The following is a 24,013-nucleotide window of genomic DNA, read 5'->3' on the forward strand; positions in this document are numbered from 1 at the left end:
TGTTGGTTATTATAAACTCATTCACTTTTCTTAATGATGAAAATATTGTCTTCTTTCACTGGTTTTGATTGTTTCCTTGAAGTGTATATTATCTTCGCTAATTCAGATTTTAGATGTTTCTGACTTCGTGATGGAGTAGTTCCCAACAATATTCACTCCTCTTTGCATTGCTTCTGATAAAGCATATTTTCCTCCACAAAAGTCTTTCCTTAATGATTTTGCTAATTAAGCCATTTCATTTTTGTTTCCTGAAGCAAAAAGATTTGTTAACCTCATATAAACTACTAACTGCTGAAATATTTAATGAGAGATGAGATCCTTTTTCTGCATTAAGTAATTTGATTCTAATTTCTTTTAAAAGCATGCTACTCAAAGCACAATTCTGTTTTCGATTAGAAGATTTGCGTCATGATTACTTAATGCTTCAACTACTAATCAAACAAGTTTTAAGCAAGTTATTGTCTCTCTCACAATTTTACAATATTCCATTTTCTCTCTCCTTTCTTCCTCCCCTCCGCCCCCCACTTCCTCCCTTCCCCCCTTTTTTTTGAGACGGAGTCTCATTCTTGTCACCCAGGCTGGAGTGCAATGCAGTGATCTCAGCTCACTGCAACTGCCGCCTCCCGGGCTCAAGCAATTCTCCTGCCTCAGCCTCCCGAGTAGCTGGGATTACAGGCATCCACCACCAAGCCGGGCTAACTTTTGTATTTTTAGTAGAAACGGGGTTTCACCATGTTGGTCAGGCTGGTCTCGAACTCCAGACCTCAGGTAATCTGCCCGCCTCGGCCTCCCAAAGTGCTGGGATTACAGGCATGAGCCACTGTGCCTGGCCCCCTTTCTTCTTTTTTTAAGACAAGGTCCCAGGCTGAAGTGCAGTGGCATGATCATAGCTCCCTGCAAGCTTGAACACCTGGGCTCAAGGGATCCTTCTGGCTCAGCCTTTTGAGTAGCTGGGACTACAGGTGTGCGCCACTACATTCAGCTGTTTTTTATTTTTCGTAGAGACAGGGGCTCACTATGCTGCCCAGGCTGGACTCAAACTTCTGAGCTCAAGTTATCCTTCCATCTTGGCTTCCCAAAGTGCTGGGATTACAGGTGTGAGCTGTTGTGCCTGGCCTGTGTGTTTTTTTTTTCTCATTCTTTATGCAAAAGAGAATTTCTTATTGGAGAAAATGTAAACAGTTTTACCACTTTTCTTTTTCTAAAAATTGCCAGAAAAACACGACCTTGTAGATTATACTGACTGGCTCCAGCCACATAATCTGAATCAGAGTAATTGCTTTTATCTGTCTCATAGACAGACTACACTGTGTACACCACCTCAGCCAGTTGTTTCTGATGCTGTATCTTCCAGTTTTTGAGTAAAACACTTTTGTTACAGCAAGGAGAAGGAACACACTTGCTGAAAACTGTCCAAATTTTTTCATTACTGCTGCATCACCACTAGCTGTTGATATTGATGGAATTCCTCACCAGTAACATTTCCATGAAGATCATGACAATTTATTTCTTGCAGGAAGAATTAGAAAACTTTCCCCTGCATTTTAAACTGATTTTTTCCTGGGATTCAGGAAAATATCAATTCCCCCAAAAATTCTGGGAAGGCATGGAAACATCACACTGCAGCAGGTGCTGGGGACACAGCAATGAACAAGACAGACCAGATCCCTACTCTCAGACAAACACAGTGATCCGGGTATTTCCAATAGGGAAATGACACTGATGAAATAAGGTGATGTGTCTGGGGATGGCTGCGATATTTTTAGTTAGTATTGAGGTTTGGCGGCATGTAACAGTCAAGCTGCAAATAACAGTGTCTCAAATTAGATAGAAACTTGTTTGTTTTTCTCACATCAAAGTTATCTAGAGGCTGGTATTGCACACTCTACCCTCATCCCACAGTGCCATTAGCCAGGCCCCAACCCGTTCTTTCCTCCCGTCCTCACTGCCATCTCAGCATCCAAGGTGTTTTCAGGAGCTCCAGTGATCACACCTGCATTCCAGATAGCAGGAGAGGGGAAAATAGGAAGAAGAGCTGTTTGCTTCCCTTTTTTACTTTCCACCTTTTTTTTTTTTTTTTTTTTGAGATGAATTCTCACTCTGTTGCCCAGGCTTGAGAGCAGTGAGGCAATCATAGCTCACTCACTGTATCCTTGAACTCCTGGGCTCAAGCCATCCTCCAACCTCGGCCTCCCGAGTAGCTGGCACTACACATGAACCACTACACTTGGCTAATTTAAAAAACAAAACAAAACAAAACAAAAGAAAACAAAATTAAAAAACAGGCTCGGCATGGTGGCTCACGCTTGTAATCCTAGCACTTTGGGAGACTGAGGTGGGCGGATCATGAGGTTAGGAGATCGAGACATCCTGGCTAACACGGTGAAACCCCGTCTCTACTAAAAATACAAAAGAAAATTAGCCGGGCATGGTGGCAGGCACCTGTAGTCCCAGCTCCTCAGGAGGCTGAGGCAGGAGAACGGCATGAACCCAGGAGGCGGGGCTTGCAGTGAGCCAAGATCGCTCCACTGCACTCCAGCCTGGGCGACAGAGCAAGACTCTGTCTCAAAAAAAAAAAAAAAAAAAAAAAAAGTTTATAATTTGTAAAGATGGGGTCTTACTATGTTGCCCAGGCTGGTCTCAAACTCATGGCCTCAAGTGATCCTCCCAAAGTGCTGGGATTCTAGGCATAAAGCATCTCCTCTGGCCTGTCTGCTTCCCTTTAAGGAAGCTTCTAGGAAGTCCCACTGAACATATCCACTTATATCCCATTAGCCAGAAACATGACCACATCCTGCTGCTAGTGAGGCTGAGAAATATAGACTAATATACAGGAAAGTTTCCAGCTAGGTTGGGCATGTGGGCTCACACCTGTAATCCCAGCACTTTGGAAGGATGGATCACCTGAGGCCAGGAGTTCGAGATCAAACTGGCCAACATGGTGAAGCCCCATTTCTACCAAAATACAAAAATTAGCTGGGTATGGTGGTGCATGCCTGTAATCCCAGCTACTTGGGCGGTTGAGGCAGGAAAACTGCTTGAACTCGGAAGGCAGAGGTTGCAGTGAGCTGAGATCATGCCACTGCACTCTAGCCTGGGCAACAGAGGGAGACTCTGTCTCTGTCAAACAAACAAAAAAAACCCAAAACATTTCCAGCCACAGATCAGGGTTCTGTTTTGCATGTTGGGAAGGGCAGACAGGAATGAGTGGTCAAAGAGGTCTTTTCCTAGGAAGTAACAATTTGGAACTTGAATGACAAGAAGCCTCTGGTTAGATGATGGGAGCAGAATGTTTCAGGCGAGGGAAACAGCAAATGGAAAATGACGATTTCGTGGAAACAAGAAAGCCTGAAACATAATGAGGAGGAAAGGAGATTAGTCTGGGAGATGGGTAATGGCTAGACCACACAGTCCTTTACCTGTCAGAGAATTGCTTTCATTTTTTAAAAAACTGAAAAATTTTAATCACACTGGGATTTTTTTTTTAAGCAGAGTCTTGCTCTGTCACCCAGGCTGGAGTGCGGTGGCACAATCTCAGCTTACTGCAACCTCTGCCTCTTGGGTTCAAGTGATTCTCATGCCTCAGCCTCCTGCATATTTGGGATTACAGGTGTGTGCCACCATGCCTGGCTAATTTTTGTATTTTTAGTATAGACGAGGTTTCATCATAATGGCCAGCCTGGTCTCAAATTCCTGACCTCAGGTGATCTATCCACCTTGGCCTCCCAAAGTGCTGGGATTACAGGTATGAGCCACTGCACCCAGCCTGCAGTGGGAATTAATTTTAAAGGAAGGACATGACATGCCTTAGATTCTTGCTAGTGCTGACATATACTAGATGTTAAAGAAATCTATCCTTAAGTACACTGGAAAATCTTGGTTTTTAATCCTGATTACATCCCTGATCATTTAATGGGATGTGGGAAATTACTGATTGTTTTGCCTTATGTCTATAGGCAACATATAAAATTATATTTGTTCATCAGCTGCCTGAATAAAACCAATAATCCACGAAGCAGATCCACAGTAGAATGCTTTCTGTAGGGGATGCGGGGTACAGCAGATATGAGCCTCTTGTGTATTTGCGTGGCATGGAGGGGGGTACTAATAAATAAGAAAAAGTCACATGTGTATGTATCTGTGCTTGAGGCAGCTCTTTGAGGATGTGTGCAAATCAAGAAAAGGGCTTTAATTTTGATTCCTTTAATCGTGCCTTATTAACATTTTTTCTTTTTTTTTTTTTTATTAAGGTCACTAGGCATTTGGTAGGAATCTGCATCAAACTGTTGGGCAATGCTAGACAGCAACATTGACGTTTGTAAATTTACACTTGGATTCTTAGTTTCTGGTGAGTAATTTGTGCTCCTTCAACACTCAATGAGAGATGATGATAAGCAAACCTTCAGCCTTCAGCCTTCCTGATGCGGTAGGAATTGCCAGAAATGCCTGTCTGTGGTCGCCCTCTACTGGATTAGTTAAGCCTAACGTGTAAAAGCCACCTGACCACGGTTCCCTTTCTAATATCATCTTCTGCCAGAGCCTACTCACCCTTTAGGTCTGAGAGAGGCCTCTCAGCATCCCCCCTTTCTCTCACCATCTCTGATATGTGTGTTTGTATGACTATTTGATTGACATCTGTCTCCTCCCTCTCTACATAGGCTGTAGTCTGCATGAGGGCAGGGACTCTGCCTCCGAGTGCTTGACACCATTCTTCAATAAATATGGGTTAAATGGATGAATAAAGGAGGAATGAAGGGCCCGAATGTCAAGAGTGAGCCTTTCACACTTCACTCTAGCTGACTGCAGCGCGTAGGAGAAAATGTAAATTCAAGGCATCTGTCCTGGAAATTTTTTTCAAGCAACTTATGCTACTCTTAAAAACCCTGTTTATTAAAATATTACATATATACAGAAAAGTGCACAAATTGCAAGTGTCTAATTCAATGAATTTTCAAAAACTGGTCACACCCCTGTAACCAGTACACAGATTAAGAAATAGAATATCACCAGAAACCCAGAAACCCACCTGTGCCCTTGTGATTTTAATAAAGTTCTCTTGCATGTTTTTATATTTTATAAAAATGAAATCATACACTATGTACTCTTTTGCATCTGGCTTCTTTTCTTTTCTTTTTTTTTTTAATTTGAGACAGAGTCTCATTCTTGTCGCTGGAGTGCAGTGGCATGATCTTGCTCACTGCACCTCCTGGGTTCAAGTGATTCTCATGCCTCAGCCTTTTGAGTCGCTGGGACCACAGGCGTGCATCACCACGCCTGGCTAATTTTTGCATTTTTCTGTAGAGATGGGATTTCACCATATTGCCCAGGCTGGTCTTGAACTTACGAGCTCAAGCAATCTGCCTGCCTTGGCCTCCCAAAGTGCTGGGATTACAGATGGGAGCCACCACACCTGGCCTTGGAAACACATTTCAATATTTTGGTAAAGATGAGCAGAAAAGGGCCGGGGGTGGTGGTTCATGCCTATAATCCCAGCACTTTGGGAGGCTGTGGCGGGCAGATCACGAGGTCAAGAGTTCAAGACCAGCCTGGCCAACATGGTGAAACCCCGTGTCTATTAAGAATACAAACATTAGCCAGAAGTGGTGGTGCGTGCCTGTAATCCCAGCTACTCAGGAGGCTGAGGCGGGAGAATCACTTGAACCCGGGAGGCAGAGGTTGCAGTGAGCTGAGATCACACCACTGCACTCAAGCCTGGGCGACAGAGCAAGGCTCCATCTCGGAAAAAAGAAAAAAAAAAAAAGGTGAGCAGAAAAAGTTAATTGTGATTTTCGTTGGTAAAGCCTTAAGGTTTATACTAAAATCATAATCATAGAGCAGATGGCTGGGATAATACAAGATAAAGTTCACTCAACTTTAACAGTGCCTTCCCAATATGGAAGGGAATACAGAAGCTTCTTTCTCTTGGGGAAGGTGATTGTGTTGAGGTGACAAGGGGGCACTAAACTTATGATCAGAAGAACTAGGACTGAGTTTTGTTGTTGTTGTTGTTGTTCAGGTTAGATGGCTAATGTGCCAATGCTGTAACAAGGTTCAGAGGGAGGCACATAGCACACTTAGGCATAAACACCAAATCATCATGCTCCCGAACTACAAAAGGACTGAGTTTTACTTGGCCAATTACCATTTCTGAGCTTTGGGTAGATCATTCACTCTCTGAGTTTCATCTGTTAAAATGGACATGCCAATATCTGTCCCATAGAATTGTGTAGGGGAGTAGAGTGCTACTCTTTCTGATTCTTAGCACAAAAGATGGATTAACAAACTTATTTAAATTTTACATGACATGGGAAGCTTCATAAGGAAATGAAGACCTAAAGAAGCAGTTAAATGTGAGCATTGTTTATAGTAGGTTTAGTGAAGAGTGGACCACTGTGGAGAAATGTGATAGGGCAAAAACGGTGTGATCTAATGGTAAGGAACGGGGAAACACAGCAAGGCCTGTTTGTTCACTTCAAAAAAATGTTTTGTAAATAGAGGGTCTTGCTATGTTGTTCAGGCTGGTCTCAAGCTCCTGGGCTCAGGCCATCCTTCTGCCTCAACCTCCCAAAGTGCTGGGATTACCGGCATGAGCCACTGCGCCTGGCCCTCTGTTTTCCTTCAGACCAAGAAGTAAGACCTAGAGTGTTGAAAAAAAGGATAGTACTGATAGGGTAAGTGGTTACATAAAACTACATCGCATAAATTACATAAATATTTCCTGGAAGCTCTGAGCCTGTCAACTGCCCAGCGTGATTCCTCACCCTGCCCCGTTCTGCATTGTGGCAACCTTTAGTTTGCAGGCTTCCTTGCTCCGTGAGTTTTGTATATTCTGCTGGGGACAGGCATGAGTGAATGGGTATTTCTCCTGCCTCTCTGTGCTTCCTGTGATGTCTTCCACAGCAGCAGAGTCTCTTTCAAGGCTCTAACTCCCGCTGAAAGGCCCTCCCTCCATGGTCCAGACCCCCGCAAGGGAGCCTCTATAATGGTTCTATTTCCAGCCAGACAATCCTAGCTTTTAGGCTCTGAGAATAGCATCTCTTCCTACTGTCCCTCCATCCCATGGGTGTTAGCTGATTCTTGCTGTCGCTAATCTCCGGGTTACGTCACCACCCTGTTTGGCATCTCAGCTCTTCTATCACTTTTGTAATCTATTTCCTGAATTAAATTCCCTTGGATTGAAAGAGTGGTTTCTGTTGTCCTGACTTGATACGTTCTGATTTCATTCCTCTTCCACAAAAATGCTCAGTTCCTCACGTTTATGGGAATATTTTTCTCCTTCACATGTTTTCCTCTTCTTCTCTCTACTGTGGAGGAACTAGCATGGATTTGGAATTGGCTGGGTTCAGACTTGGGTTCTGTTATTTCAGAATCATATGACTTGGGGTAAATTGCTAGCTTATAATAAGTGCTGAATAATTATTAATGAATGAATGATATTTAACCATTACAATGCCTAATGAAGATTTAAAAATTATTTTTATTTAAAAATTTAGTTTGAAAGGACACGGTCTTGCTGTGTTGCCTAGGCTGGAGTGTAGTGGCTACTCACAGGCACAATCATAGTGCACTACAGCCTTGAACTCCTGGGCTCAAGAGATCCTCCCACCTCTGCTTCCTGAGAAGCTGGGACTAGAGGTCCATGCTGCTGTGCCCAGCAAAAATTTTTGAGTGGTATAAATACAAAACATTAGTATTATACAGTTGTTCTAAAAGGACTCATTTTAAAATATTTTCTAAAATTATGTATATAAAGAATTTGGTGCAATCCCAGCACTTTGGGAGGCCAAGGCGGGCGGATCACGAGGTCAGGAAATCGAGACAATCCTGGCTAACACAGTGAAACCCTGTCTCTACTAAAAATACAAAAAATTAGGCGGGTGTGGTGGCGGGTGCCTGTAGTCCCAGCTACTCGGGAGGCTGAGGCGGGAGAATGGCATGAACCCAGGAGGTGGAGCTTGCAGTGAGCCGAGATAGCGCCACTGCACTCCAGCCTGGGTGACAGAGCGAGACTCTGTCTCAAAAAAAAAAAAAAAAAAAAAAAAAAGAATTTGGTCTTCAAGAAAACCATATTCAGGAATATGTGGTATTTGTTGAGACATTAGTTTCATCACATAACAAGCCATGAGGGTTTTTCTCTTTTGCATTGTAATTATCTCATTTACTGTTATTGTTCTGCCTCCCTCCCTCTAGACTATAAATCTCACATAGTACTTGGCACATAGAAAGCTCTCAAGGAACACTTGTTGAGTGAATGAATATGCTATTTGATGTCTTATGTGCCTGTGTCCTTAAGCCTTAGCATGCATGGAGGACCTGAGCCATAGTAGATTTTGAATAAATGTGTGTTGTGTTACGAATCCAGTATTTAAACGAGTCCAAAGAGTTTAGCACTAGTTTCAATGATGAAATCAGGCAACTTTTATTTTTAAACTGGATCTCAATCACTAATCATTTGCTAATCACTAGTTTCTAAACTAGGAAAGAGAGATGCTTTGGTCCAGAGGTTGTTTGAGTGAAGTAAGCATTTAGGTACTTGTGCACTCAGTACTTCTAGACTTCCATCAAAAATGCTTGCTCACTACAACATTGCACTTCAGGGGTATTTCAGTCATCCTTGTGTGGCTGAGAAAAAAGTCCTAAAAAGTGGCAAGCTAGAATGGAGTAGGGATGTCACTCTTTCCAAGATCTAACAGAACAAAGAACAGCATGATTTTGGGGGGCTCAGCTGCTTTGTTTGCCTGTGGTTTGAGTTTGGCCAAGGGTGAATACCATGAAGGGATCTGAGAGTGGGAGAAGACTGAGGCCAGGATATTTATTCACCTGTTTCCCTGTTGCTGTGTCTCCACAGGTTGGTTGCATCCTTCTGAAGGCCACTGCTCTTGTCAGAAGCCCTCTCTAGATGGCTAAGCTCTCTGGGTTGCGACAATTGCTCTTTTTCCTTGAGCCTTAGGTTAGGGGGCTTCCCAACCCCCTAACCTAAGTAATAGCTTCCCCCACTGCTAGTTCCAGGGTGCTACACTTTCTCTTTCTGGTTTCCCTAATCTGGCTTCCACCATTATAAATAGACCCTTTATTAAAATATCCTCAATTTATCCATATTGAGTGTGCCATCTGTTTCTTTTTTGGATGCTGACTGCTTCAAAGTGATATGGGAAAGTATCCCAGACATGTTTGTCTCATTCATCACACCCAGAAAGATAATTTAGGATTTGATGATGAAAGATCATGGTAGAAAATATAGTATACAAAGTTTTTCCTTGGAAGACAATCACTGGACATTCTCAAGAACGGCAACAGAAGGCATAATAAAAATAGCTGCCAGATGGGGGACAGGACTGACTTGCAGCTCTCACTTAGACAGGCAGAACAGCATGCGGAGACTCACATCGTGAACTTTTGCTCCAAGAACTACCGCAGGAACATACCAGGAAAACCAAAAGAATTCACAGACCCTTTGAAAGAAGCGGCTTGCCGCTGCAAACTCCAAGACACAGCTGAAAAACTGTGAGTGGCCAGAGTGTGAGGGGGGAAAGTCTCCTTCCAAACACACATCCTTACTGGGGAGCCTGAAAATCCATATTATGGGAGAAGGATTTAACCTTACCTAGAGCTGAGCAAAATATAAAAGTAGAAGCAGCAGCAGGAAGAACCCTGTAGGCACTCCCGGTCCCCAGGGAAGCCCAGAGACCCCCATTTCTGACTTTATCTCACAGGCGCCCTTGTGGGGAGGGGACTGCCAGTGGAATTAGGGAGAGCCCACAGGGAGAAGGAAACTTTCAGCTTAACTTTATAGTGATTTCGAGCATGAATTTTCCAGAGCAGAATCTGGGGTTGGGGGCAAATAGGAAGTGCGGATAGGAGCACAGAAGCCGCAGCGAGGAGGGGCGGGCCTGAAAGCCCTGCTTGCTTTATTAGGCGGGAGGCTTGTATGGTGGCGGTGGGGGGAGTTCCCAGCCCTGCTCACTGGCTGCCTAGATATAAACTTGGTGCTGTTGAGGAGCACTGGGAGAGCGAGACTGGCCTTTCAGGGTGCGTGGGAGCTGGGTAAGGCCTGTCACTGCCAGTTTTCCCCAACTTCCCTGGCGACCTGTATGACAGCCGAGGCAACCATAATTCCACTGAGAACCTACGGCAATGGCCTGAGAACCACACCCCTTCCCCGACAGTGGCCGCAGCAAGCCCCGCCCAAGGAGAGTCTGAGCTCAGACCCGCCTGACTCTATCCCCACCAGATAGATGATCTTTCTCTACCTGCCCTGGTAGCCAAAAACAAAAGACGTACAACTCATGGAAGTTGTACGGCCCCGCCCATCACCTGAGAAACCTGAATGCTCATCCAGGAGACCCGAGGGGAAGCTTGGGTCCCCCCGTACTACCTCAGCTGAAGCTGTCTTGAAAGCGCCACCTCCTGGCTGGAGGCCAAGCAACACAAACCATTACAGCAACTCATCAAAGAATAGCCCTGCCCCAAGAAAGGAGAAAACAATGGTTAACTCCACTGCCTGTAACATCCTGGCTAACCAGAGGTCCTAAGTCTGTCCACATGATAGCTTTACCGTCAGTACAACCAGCATTTGAGAAAACTGGCATGCTAAACAAAACTACAACCAAGTACTCTTACAGAGTCCGCTTCACTCCTCCGCTACCTCCAGCGGAGCAGGTGCTGGTATCCACAGCTGAGACCTGAAGATGGAGCACATCACAGGACTCTTTGCAGACCCTCCTCAGTACCAGCCCAGAGCCACCAGGTGGCTAGACCCAGAAGAGAAATAACAATCACTGCAGTCTGGTTCTCAGGAAGTCCCATCCCAAGGGGAAAGGGGAGAGCACCACATCAAGGGAGCACCCTGTGGGACAAAAGAATCTGAACAGCAGCCCTTGAACCCCAGATCTTCCCTCTGACATAGTCTACCCAAATGAGAAGGAACCAGAAAAACAATTCTGGTAATATGATAAAACAAGGCACTTTAACACCCCCAAAATATCACACTAGCTCACCAGCAATGGATCCTGTGAAAGGAAAATATCTTGGGCCCCAAAATCACTAAGAAAAACTAGCTGGAAATTGCTTAGGGCAAATCTGCCTTCCGTTCTATTCAAAGTTATCGCTCTGCTCATTAAGATAGATGCATATCTGATTGCCTCCTTTGGAAAGGCTAATCAGAAACTCAAAAGAATGCAACTGTTTGTGTTTCATCTATCTATGACCTGGAAGATCCCTCCCTGCTTTGAATCTTCCTGTCTTTGCTTCAGTTGTCCCGCCTTTCCAGATGCAACCAATGTACTTCTTACATATATTGATTGTTGTCTCATGTCTCCCTAAAACGTATAAAACCAAGCTGTGCCCCGACCACCTTGGGCATGTCATCAGAACTCCCCGAGGCAGTGTCACGGGTCTGTCCTCAACCTTGGCAAAATAAACTTTCTAAATTAACTGAGAACTGTCTCAGACTTTCTAGGTTCACAATCCAAACTAAGAAGAAATCTCTAAATGGCCAGAAAAAAAATTCAGAAGATCGATTATTAAGCTACTCAAGGAGGCACCAGAGAAAGGTAAATACCAACTTAAAGACATTTAAAAAATGTTACAGGATATGGAAGGAAAAATCTCCAGAGAAATAGATAGAAGCCTCAAAATACACCAAAATAGGCCAAGCGCAGTGGCTCAAACCTATAATCCCAGCACTTTGGGAGACCGAGGTGGGCAGATCACGAGTTCAGGAGAACGAGACCATCCTGGCTAACATGGTGAAACCCCGTCTCTACTAAAAACACAAAAAATTAGCCGGGTGTGGTGGCACACACCTGTAGTCCCAGATACTCTGGAGGCTGAGTCATGAGAATCGCTTGAACCCGGGAGGCAGAGGTTGCAGTGAGCCGAGAGTGCACCACTGCATTCCAGCCTGGGCAACACAGCGAGTCTCCATATCAAAAAAAGAAAAAAGAAAAAAGAAATACACCAAAATAGAACCTTCTTAGAGCATAAATCTCATAGGACCTATAAAACAATAAAATAAAAACATAAGGTATTCAGGCAACAACTAGCATGATGAATAGAATGATACCTCACATCTCAACACTACTGCCAAATGTAAATGGCCTAAATACTCCACTTAAAAGCTACAGAATGGCAGAATGAATAAGAATTCACCAACCAAGCATCTGCTGGCTTCCAGAAACTGACCTAACACATAAGGACTCACATAAACTAAGGTAAAGGGGTGGAAAAAGATATTCCATGCAAATGGACATCAAAAGCGAGCAGGAGTAGCTATTCTTAGACAAAACAGACTTTAAAGCAACACAGTTAAAAAAGACAAAGAGGGACATTATATAATGATCAAAAGTCTAGTCCAACAGGAAAATATTACACTGATATATATATATATGTGTGTGTGTGTGTGTGTGTGTGTGTATATGCACCTAACACTGGAGCTCCCAAATTTATAAAATAATTACTACTAGACCTAAGAAATGAAATAGATGGCAATGTAATAATAGTTAGAGACTTCAATACTCCGCTGACAGCACTAGACATGTCATCAAGTCAGAAAGTCAACAAGGAAAAAATGGACTTAAACTATACCCTAGGAGAAATGGACTTAATGGATATTTACAGAACGTTCTACCCAACAACTGCAGAATATACATTCTATTCATCAGCACATGGAACATTCTCCAAGATAGACCATATGATAGGCCACAAAACAAGTCTCAATAAATTTGATAAAATTGAAATTATATCAAGTACTCTCTCAGACCACAGTGGAATAAAATCGGAAATTAACTCCAAAAGGAATCCTCAAAACCATGCAAATACATGGAAATTAAATAACCTACTCCTGAATGATCATTGGCTCAACAATGAAATCAAGATGGAAATTAAAAAATTCTTTGAACTGAATGATAATAATGACACAACCTATGAAAGCCTCTGGGGTATAGCAAAAGTGGTGCTAAGAGGAAAATTCATAGAATTAAATGCCTAAATCAAAAAGCCTGGAAGAGCACAAGTAGACAATCTAAGGTCACACTTCAAAGAACTGGAGAAAGAAGAACAAACCAAACCCAAACTCAGCAGAAGAAAACAAATAGCAAAGATCAGGCCAGCCATGGTGGCTCACACCTGTAATCCCAGCACTCTCGGAGGCCAAGGTGGGTGGATCACTTGAGGTCAGTAGTTCAAGACCAGCCTGGCCAAAATGGTGAAACCCTGTCTCTACTAAAAATACAAAAAATATTATCTGGGTGTGGTGGTGCATACCTATAATCCCAGCTACTCTGGAAGCTGAGGCACGAGAATCGATTGAACCTGGGAGGTGGAGGTTGCAGTGAGCTGAGGTCGTGCCATTGCACTCCAGCCTGGATGACAGAGTGAGACCCCATCTGTAGCCCCTTCCCCACACAAAAAAAGAAATAACAAAGATAAGAGCAGAACTAAATGAAATTAAAACAAACAAATACAAAAGATAAATGAAACAAAAAACTGATTATTTGAAAAGATAAACATTGATAGACCATTAGCAAGATTAACCAAGAAAAGATCCAAATAAGCTCAATTAGAAATAAAATGAGAGCTATTACAATTGATACCACAAAAATATGAAAGCTCATTCAAGACTACTATGAATACCTTTACACTCACAAACTAGAAAACCTAGAGGAGATGGATAAATTCCTGGAAATATACAACCCTCCTAGATTAAACCAGGAAGAAATAGAAACCCTGAACTGACCAATAACAAGCAGTGAGATTAAAATGGCAATTTAAAAATTGCCAACAGAAGAAAGTTTAGGACCAGAAGAATTCACAGCTGACTTCTATCAGACATTCGAAGAAGAATTGGTACCAATCCTGTTGACACTATTCCAAAACGCAGAGAAAGCCGGAATCCTCCCTAAATCATTCTATGAAGCCGGGATTACCCTAACACCAAAACCAGGAAATGACATAATGAGAAAAGAAAACTACAGACCAATATCCCTGATGAACATAGATGCAGAAATCCTCAACAAAATACTAGCTAACTGAATGCAACAGTATATAAAAAAGATAATCCATCCTGATCAAGTGGGTTTCATACCAGGGGTGCAGGGATGGTTTAACATATGCAAGTCAATAAATGTGATACACCACATAAACAGAATTAAAAACAAAAATCACATGATCATGTCAATAGACACACAAAAAAAACATTTGACAAAATCCAGCATCCCTTTATGATCAAAACTCTCAGCAAAATCAGCAGAGAAGGGACATACCTTAAGGTAATAAAAGCCATTTATGACAAACCCACAGCCAACATTATACTGAATGGGCAAAAGTTGAAAGCATTTCTTACTTCTATTCAACATTGTACTGGAAGTTCTAGCCAGAGCAATCAGAAAGAGAAAGAAATAAAGGGCATCTAAATCAGCAAAGAGGACATCAAACTGTTGGTGTTGGCAGATGATATGACTGTATACCTGGAAAACCCTAAAGACTCAACCAGAAAGCTCCTAGACCTGATAAATAAATTCAGTAAAGTTTCAGGCTACAAAATCAATGTCGCAAATTAGTAAGTCTGCTATACACCAACGGCGACCAAGCTGAGAATGAAATCAATAACTCAACCCCTTTTACAATAGATGCAAATTAAATAAACAAATAAAATACCTAGGAATATACCTAGCCAAGGAAGTGAAAGACCTCTACAAGGAAAAACCACAAAACATTGCAGAAAGAAATCATGGATGACACAAAAAATGGAAACATTCCAGTCTCATGGATGCATAGAATCAATGTTGTGAAAATGACCATACTGCCAAAAGCAATCTACAAATTCAATGCACTTCCCATCAAAATACCATCATCATTCTTCATAGAACTAGAAAAAACAATCCTAAATTCATATGGAACCAAAAAAGTGCCCACATAGCCAAAGCAAGACTGAGCAAAAAGAACAAATCTGGAGGCATCACATTACTCAACTTATACCACACCATAAGGTTATAGTCACCAATAACATGTATAGCATGATACTGGCATGAAAATAGGTACAAAGACCAATGGAACAGAGAACCAGAAATAAAGCCAAATACAGCCAACTGATCTTTGACAAAGCAAACAAAAACATAAAGTGGGGAAAGGAAACCCTATTTAACAAATGGTGTTGGCAAGCCACATGTAGAAGAATGAAACTGGATCCTCATCCCTCACCTTATACAAAAATCAACTCAAGATCAATAAAGACTTAAATCTTAGACCTGAAACCATAGAAATTCTAGAAGATAACACCAGAAAAACCCTTCTAGACATTGGCTTAGGCAAAGACTTTGTGACCAAGAATCCAAAAGCAAATGCAACAAAAACAAACAGATGGGACTTAAACTAAAAAGCTTCTGCACAGCAAAAGAAATAATCAACAGAGTAAACAGATAACCCACAGAGTGGGAGAAAATCTTTGCAAGCTATGCATCAGACAAAGGACTAATACCCAGAATCTACAAGGAACTCAAACAAATCAGAGAGGAAAAAAAAAAATCCCACCAAAAAGTGAGCTAAGGAGATGAATAGACAGTTCTGCAAAGAAGATACACAAATGGCCAACAAACATGGAAAAATGCTCATCATCACTAATTATCAGGGAAATGCAAATCAAAACCACAATGCGACACCACTGAACTCCTGCAAGAATGGCCATAGTTAAAAAATAAAATGTTAAGGTTAATAAAGACCTCCTATCAACACAATTCATTTGCCATCTTTTAGATCCCAAATGTTACTTCTCGTATCTGTGACTTTGGACACCATTGACTACTCTCTCCTTCATGAAACTCTCCTCTCCTGTAGCTTCTAGTGATATTCTAGAAGTGTCCCAGATGTCATTCCTTTGCTTTGTCCTTTCTTTTATCTTTTTTGCCTCGGTCTCAGCTACTGGCTCTTTCTGCTCCAAAATTTTGGTGTTCCTAAAGTTTCTTCCTCAAGCCCTTTTCTCTCTGCACACTGTAGGTTCTCTTTGAGTCATCTCATCCACCACTGGGGCTCCAGTTGCCATTAACACAAACCTGACTAAAAGGAAAGAAAAAGAATTGAGGAAGTCTAGAAACAGTTTGACTGACCAAGTTTAACATCCTGATCCTGTCTGACTCATCCTTGTGAGGAAATACTGGTGAATCTGGCCAATTTGGTGGAAAAGTGTTGGGTCCAAATTGTCCACGGTATTTACCCAACAGGGTAGGAAGAAAACAGACAGCCAATAGAGAACAGAATTGTGTCTGAGGAGGATTGCCAAAGGTCAAACTGGAGAAGCCACTAGAATGAGTGGCTAGTGCAGTTGGAAATAGGAAACTATCCTGAAATGTAATCATCATTTAACTCAAGTCCCTGCATTCAGGGCTTCCTTGCACCAACCCATCTTTCACAAAGCTGCCAGAATTAGGTTTCTACAACTTACCTTCATGATAGTATTACTCTTCTGCTATTATGTGGTAGTTCCTTGCTGTCTGCAGAATAGAGACACTCGTGAGGCTTTTCATGAGCTGGTCCCAGCTTGTCTGTTTAGCTTCATGTTCTCCTGATCCCTGCCTTATACCCTATGTTCCATTGATGCCATGCTTCTTGATGATCCCTGAGCACATCCAGATGATGTACACGTGTTCCTCTGTGGGGACCTCCAAGACCTCCTCATCTCCTCATTCATTCATCAGGACATAGTTCTTGAACACCTGCTGTGGGCCCAGTTCTGATCTCAGTGCAGAGATCTATGCTGTAAGCCAAAAGCATACACAGTCTCCGCTCTATTGGAGACAGATAGTGATCAAAGAGTTTCAGGAAAGGCACTAAATTTCGTTTATGGTAAGTTTTATGAAGGCAAAGTACATGGTGCCGTAACAGAGTGAAATGGAGGAAATGGCCTCGTTAGAAAAAGTGGAGAGCCAAAGAAAGAGTTAGGAATTAGCTAAGGGTACAGAGAGCATGTACAAAGGCCCTGAATAGAAGGAAATATGCTGAGAAGGACAAAGAGGGTATGGTAGAGAGAAAGGGTGATAAGTGAGAGGAGGTAGGGACCTTCTAAAAAGGAAGGTTGGATGGTTCCCTGAGAACCACAGGGAGCCATAAATGCTTGTAAGCAGGGGTTGGGGTGGTATCAACATGATCAGGTTTGCTTTTAAAAGTGTTAGTCTGGCTGCACGTGGAGGATGGATTTAAGGGGAGAAGACTGGAGGTAGGAAAGCCAAGAAGGAGGCTGTGGCCATTGTCCCAGTGAGTAATGACAGGCCCTGAATCCTGCTCTGAGCATCACCATATCTTGCCTGGGCTATTGTAACAGCCTCCTAATAGCTGTTGCTCTTGGTCCCTCCTCCAGTGGGTTTAAAGTTCTATGAAAAGTCTGGACTGGAGAGTTAGAGATGAACCTGAAACCTAGGGGACTCTGGGATGTCATTGAACTTTTACTTATTTCCTTTGGAATACTTGTTATATTGCTCTAAATTGACTGATTTACATGTCTGTTTTTCTCAGGCCTCTTATTCATCCTGGTCTTCTCAGAGCAAAGCAAAGTCTCTGACATGGTATATGCTCAACAATTGAAAGAATGAGGATCATATTAATAAAAATTGTTATGGCCGGGCATGATGGCTCACTCCTGTAATCCCAGCACTTTGGGAGGCCAAGGTGGGCAAATCGCCTGAGGTCAGAATTTTGAGCTCAGCCTGGCCAATATGGTGAAACCCCATGTCTCCTAAAAATACAAAAATTAGCCAGGCATGGTGGTGTGCACCTGTAGTCCCAGTTACTTGGGAGGCTGAGGCAGGAGAATCACTTGAACCCCAGAGGTGGAGGCTGCAGTGAGCTGAGATGGCGCCGCTGCTCTCCAGCCTGGGTGACACAGTGAGACTCTTGTCTAAAAAGAAAAAGAAATTATGACTGTTGTACCACAGAATGCAACCGTGAATTTGTAATGACACTAAAATTAGTATTTAACACTGTTAGAGGTTCTAGATAATTTTTAAAAGTAGGGACAAGTTCAGATATTCAAAGAACTCCATGTATTAACAAAAATAAAATAAGCAATAAAAACAGATGGGAACATTAATTTTGTTGTTATGAAGGAATATTACTCTTTTCTGTACTAATATTTATATTAACTTTGAGAACACAAGAACATTACAAATAGAATGCAGTAGCCAAGACATAAAGAAAAAGATTAAAACTAGAAATAGAATTAGCAAAGAATATTTGCCTTGTTAACAGTGGTGGCTACTGTATTTAAAAACTTTATTAGGCCGGGTGTGTGGTGGCTTATATCTGTAATCCCAGCACTTTGGGAGGCCGAGGTGGGTGGATCACCTAAGGTCAGGAGTTTGAGACCAGCCTGGCCAACATGGTGAAATCCTGTCTCTACTAAAAATACCAAAAATTAGCAGGGTGTAGTGGCGGGCATCTGTAATCGCAGCTACTCAGGAGGCTGAGACAGGAGAATCGCTTGAACCCAGGAGGTGGAGGTTGCAGTGTGCGGAGATCATACCACTGCACTCCAGCCTGGGCAACAAGAGGGAGACACCATCTCAAAAAAAAAAAAACATTTGTTCAGAAGGCAAATTGCCCCCATGGTTTCCACCTCTGACTGCACATTAGAATCCGCTGAGGGACTCTACAAACACCGGGAAGCCTGTGTCCTACCTCAGACTAACTCCTACTTCCCAGCGAGGCCAAACTTTAGGATTTTTTTGAAAAGCTTCCCGCATGATTCAAGTGTCCATGCAGACTGAGAAGCACTGCTTTGGTAGAGTGTCCCAGAGGGATAGGCTGATGAGTGAGAGGATGCAACATTGAGGTGCCTGCAGAGAGAGCCAACACAGGAAATAGGGGAAGAGGAAGAATGCTCCTAATCAAGTTGTGGAGAATTTACCAGAAAGGCTGACATATATCAATTAAAGAATTGGGAAACTCAGCATGGAAAAAATGGCAGCCAGAAATAACATACAGATTTCCGCCGGGCGCAGTGGCTCACGCCTGTAATCCCAGCACTTTGGGAGGCCTAGGTGGGTGGATCACCTGAGGTCAGGAGTTCAAGACCAGCCTCTCTACTAAAAATAGCATCTCTGCTAAAAATTAGCAAGTGTGAAAATTAGCCAGGTGTGGTGGTGGGCGCCTGTAGTCCCAGCTACTTGGGAGGCTGAGGCAGGAGAATGGTGTGCACCTGGGAGGCAGTTTGCAGTGAGCCGAGATTGCACCACTGCACTCCAGGCTGGGTGACAGAGCGGGACTCCGTCTCAAAAAAAAAAAAAAATTAGCAAATGTGGTGGCACACACCTGCAATCCCAGCTATTGGGGAGGCTGAGGTACGAGAATCACTTGAACCTGGAAGGTAGAGGTTGCAGTGAGCTGAGATTGTGCCACTGCACTCCAGGCTTGTCAATAAAGTGAGACTTTGTCTCAAAAAAAAAAAAAAAAACAAAAACAGATTTCCTTAAAATCGTGTAACACTGTTCCATAATCTAAAGGCAAACAGATTTATTACAAAAAAAGGAATTAAAGTCCATGAATTCATAAATATCTTTATTAAAGAAGAAAAAGTAGTTTTATTTCTCTAAAAGAAAGGCAGGCTGTCTTAAATTAGCTTCCATCGGCATTTAAAAAATATTTAAATATTAATAACTGTCCACTTGGAGGAGAGTGAAGGAACCTGGCTTGACATTGAATGACTCTGCAAGTAGTCATTTAATTATAGAGTAGCTCCATGTGTGTCTACCTTACAAAAAAGTAGAACACTTTCTAGTTTAAATATTGGCTTCCTGAACAATTATCGCATTTGCTTCTTGAAAAATTCTGGCAAGATAGTGGGGTAGGAATTTCTGTTGGTGTTTGAGAGACAAGGACTCTGAGGCTCAGAGTTGCATAAAATCATGCAAATAACAGGAAGTACATTTGAGACTTGGCTTCCAAGCTCGTGATTCCAAATCTAACTTCTCACTGCACCATCCCACTGCTCATTAAAAGTGGGAGCTTTACAAAGCCTTGATTTCAGAGCAGTACAGAACTTTACAGAAGTTCGAAGTCTGGTTTTCAAAATGAGATAATAGATTGAAGGACCACATTAGGTATATAGTAGTAGGTTGCTTACTTTTATGTGTCAACTTGATTGGGCTAAAGGATGCTCAAATATCTGGTAAAATATTTCTGGGTATGTTTGTGAAAGTGTTTTGGGAAGAGATTAGCATTTGAATCAGCAGCCTCAGTAAAGAAAATTAACTTCACCAATACAGTAATTTTATCATTTTATGGATAATTTTATCCATTTAGGTTCCAAATAGGACAAAAAAGTAGAGGAGGGTGAATTCAGTCTGTTTGAGCTGGGACATCTGTCTTTCTCTGCCATCAGACATCAGTGCTCTTGGTTTTCGGGCCTTTGGGTCTGAACTGGAGCATACACCATTAGCTCTCCTGTTTTCCAGGCCTTCAGACTTGGACTTCAGACTTCCAATGGAATTGCATCACCAGTGTTCTGGTTCTCCAGACTACAAAGAGCAAATTGTGGGACTTCTCAGCCTTCATAATCACATGAGCCAATCTTTACAACAAATGTCCTCTTATATACACATGTTGACTGTAGTTCTCTGGAGAACCCTGAAGAGACCTGGTCATTCAAAGGTGTGGGATTATTTGTAGATTACTCTAAGGCTTACCTTTAAGAGATCAGTAAATTTATTGGCCCTGTTTTCTACACAGCTCATGATAGAAAAATCTTAAAACTTTACACAGTAATTCCATTCCAGGGTCTACTTACCTTTACCAACAGGAAGTGCTTATCTAACCTGAAATTTTTCAGTACATTTTTTTTTAAAACAGTCTAAATTTATTTATTTATTTGTAGATTACTCTAAGGCTTGCCTTTAAGAGATCAGTAAGTTTAGTGACCCTATTTTCTACACAGCTCATGATAGAAAAATCTTAAAACTTTACACAATAATTCCATTCCAGGGTCTACTCACCTTTACCAACAGGAAGTGCTCATCTAACCTGAAATTTTTCAGTACATGTTTTTTAAAACAATCTAAATTTATTTATTTATTTGAGATGGAGTTTTACTCTTGTCACCCAGGCTGAGTGCAATGGCACAATCTTGGCTCGCTGCAACCTCCACCTCCCAGATTCAAGCAATTCTCCTGCCTCAGTCTTCTGAGTAGCTTGGACTACAGGCGTCCGCCACCGCTCCCAGCTGATTTTTGTATTTTTGGTAGAGACAGGATTTCACCATGTTGGCCAAGCTGATCTTGAACTCCTGACCTCAGGTGACCCACCCACCTCGGCCTCCCAAAGTGCTGGGATTACAGGTGTGAGCCACTGCACCTGGCTTAAAACAGTCTAAATTTCAAGGAAGAAGAAACATATTATGCTTCATAAAGTTGCAGGTGATAGGGTGCTAACTGGGAAATCAGAGATGCTCTCCATAGACTCCACTGTCAGTGTCTGTGTTCCTGGTGAATGAGGGAGCCAGTGACTAGTCTGCCCATTTGTTAGCAGGAGTGTCCGCTACATGCTGTGTCATGAAGCAAGTTATCAATTTTCTTTGGACTTTGTAGTGGGCATAGTCAGGTGACGAGCACTTGTTTTCTTTTGATTTTTCTTCTCGGAATCCATTCCACCTTCAAGTGCTCCTCTTTTCCTTGGAAAACAGACCTCTTCTCAATAAAAATACATAAATAAAAATTAATTAATTAATTTCAATCAATTAAATTTGTTAATTAAAGAAAAATTTCCAGCTTATATTTTCAACAATAATGAAGTTTTGTGAACATTTTCAATAGCCCAACCTAAATTTATAACTAAAGATAAAGTAGACTGCTTCAAGAAGAAGTCTAAATGAACAGAAATCTCTCTTGCTAAAGATAAGTGTTCAGTGCTTTGCATTTAATCCCCAAAATACTTTAGATCCAACTTTGCTTAGAGAGCATCCAGTAAAAGATAAGCAACAGCTGTTATGTTTGACCTACACATGACCTCTTCCTCATTCTCATTCCATGTGGCTTAAGTCTCATTGACTCTATCTCCCAACTCCAGGGTTTGCTTCAGTCATTTAGAGTATTCTAAGGCTGAAACAGTTGAGGACCACTGAATTAGTCAGGGTTCTTCAGAGAAACAGAGCCAACGGGATGGATGGATAGAGAGATAGACAGATGAAGGAGTATTTATTATGGGAATTGACTCCTGTGATTATGGAGGCTTAGGAGTCCCTTGACAGGCTACCTGCAAGGTAGAGAACCAGGGAAGCTGGTAGCATGGCTCAGTCCAAGTCCAAATGTCTGAGAACCAAGAGAGCCATTGGTGTAACTCTGGGTCTGAGACCAAAGGCCTGAGAAACTGAGGGACTGCTGGTGTAAATCCTGGCGTCCAAAGGCCAGAGAACCTGGAGATCTGATGTCCAAGGGCAGGAGAAGATGGTGTCCCAGTTGCAGAAGAGAGAGCAAATTCAACTTTCCTCTGCCTTCTGGTTCTGTCTGGACCCTTAACTAATCGAATGGTGTCCACCCACATTGGGTGAGGTTGGGTCTTCCTTACTTCACTGATTCAAAAGCCAATTTCTTCTGGAAACACCCTCATAGACATGCCAGAAATAATGTTTTCCCAGCTATTTGGGTTTCTTAACCCAGACAAGTTGACACCTAAAATTAACTACCACAGCCATCATATGGAAAGAGCCTGCCTGAGAGTAAAACCAACATAGAGGAAAGCAGAGTGGAGGAAGGAGAGGGCTGCAGAGACCAGCTCCTGACGATCTCACCTGAGCCCCTGCATCCAGCCATGCCTGAAGCCTTTTGATGATGTCGAGCAATACATCCTCTTTTTGTTTAAGCTTGTGTGAGTTAATTTTAGTCACTTGCAATTGAAAGAGTCCTGCCCAGCACATTATAACAGTGATCTCAGTTCAGTTATTTCTATTCTGATCTCTTATAAGTTAATCTTACTTTCCTATTTTGCTAGAAGACAGAAATGAAGGTCAAATGTAGGTCAAACATAACAGCTGTTGCTCATCTGCTGGGTGCTCTCAAAGCAAGATTGGATCTAATTTATTTTGAGGATTAAATGTAAAGCTTTGAACCCTTATCTTTAGCAAGGGAGATTTCTGTTCACTTAGACTTCTTGAAGCAGTCCACTTTATCTTTAATTATAAATTTAGGTTGAGCTATTGAAAATGTTAACAAAATTTCATTATTTTTGAAAATATAAGGTGGAAAAATTTAATTAACAAATTTAATTAATAGATTTAAATTAATTAATTAATTTTTAAAAATTATTTTTTAGAAGTGAGGTCTCACTTCGTTGACCAGATTTGTCTCAAATACCCGGGCTCAATCAGTCCTCCCACCCTGACCTCCCAATGTGCCGGGATTACAGGCATGAGCCATATAAGTTTCTAAGCCTGAAAATTTTCTAAGTTAAAAACTTGCAAGACTCGAAAAGAAGTGAAAGAATGAAGCTCATTAGAAAATGCAATTAGCAAATATTCTTGGGAGAAAGATGCACTGAATTTCCAGTCCATGTTTTCTGGCTTCTTTTCCATAGGGAGGATAAAAATAATGACAGTTAAGTCCCTCCCTCCCTCCCTCCCTCCCTCCCTCCCTCCCTCCCTTCCTTCCTTCCTTCCTTCCTTCCTTCCTTCCTTCCTTCCTTCCTTCCTTCCTTCCTTCCTTCTTTCCTTCCTTCCTTTCTTTCACAGGGTCTCACTCTGTCATCCAGGCTGGAGTGCAGTGGTTTAATCATAGCTCATTGCAACCTTCACCCCCTGTGCTCAAGTGATCCTCCCGCCTCAGCCTCCTGTGTAGGTGGGATTACAGGCACACAACACCATGCCCAGTTAACTTTTTAAAGATTGTTTGTAGAGACAGAATCTCAACATGTTGCCCAGGCTGGCCTTGAGCTCCTGCCCTCAAGCAATACTCCTGCTTCAGCATCCCAGAGTTCTAGGATTACAGGTGTGAGACACTCTATCCAGCCAGTTTTCTCTTGCTTTTCTTACAACTATGGGTAT

At 42.2% G+C, this 24,013-nt stretch overlaps 1 non-coding gene across 1 annotated transcript; it reads right to left on the bottom strand.

Annotated features, from left to right (window-relative positions):
- Positions 1-6,015: 6,015 nt before the first annotated feature.
- LOC114671645 (small nucleolar RNA U13) lies at positions 6,016-6,120 on the bottom strand. The gene has a single exon (XR_003721676.1). It is a non-coding gene; the product is annotated as a small nucleolar RNA U13 (small nucleolar RNA).
- Between the last annotated feature and the right edge of the window lie 17,893 nt (positions 6,121-24,013).

Source organism: Macaca mulatta, chromosome 12 (assembly GCF_049350105.2).
Source record: "Macaca mulatta isolate MMU2019108-1 chromosome 12, T2T-MMU8v2.0, whole genome shotgun sequence".
Lineage (NCBI taxonomy): Eukaryota > Metazoa > Chordata > Mammalia > Primates > Cercopithecidae > Macaca > Macaca mulatta.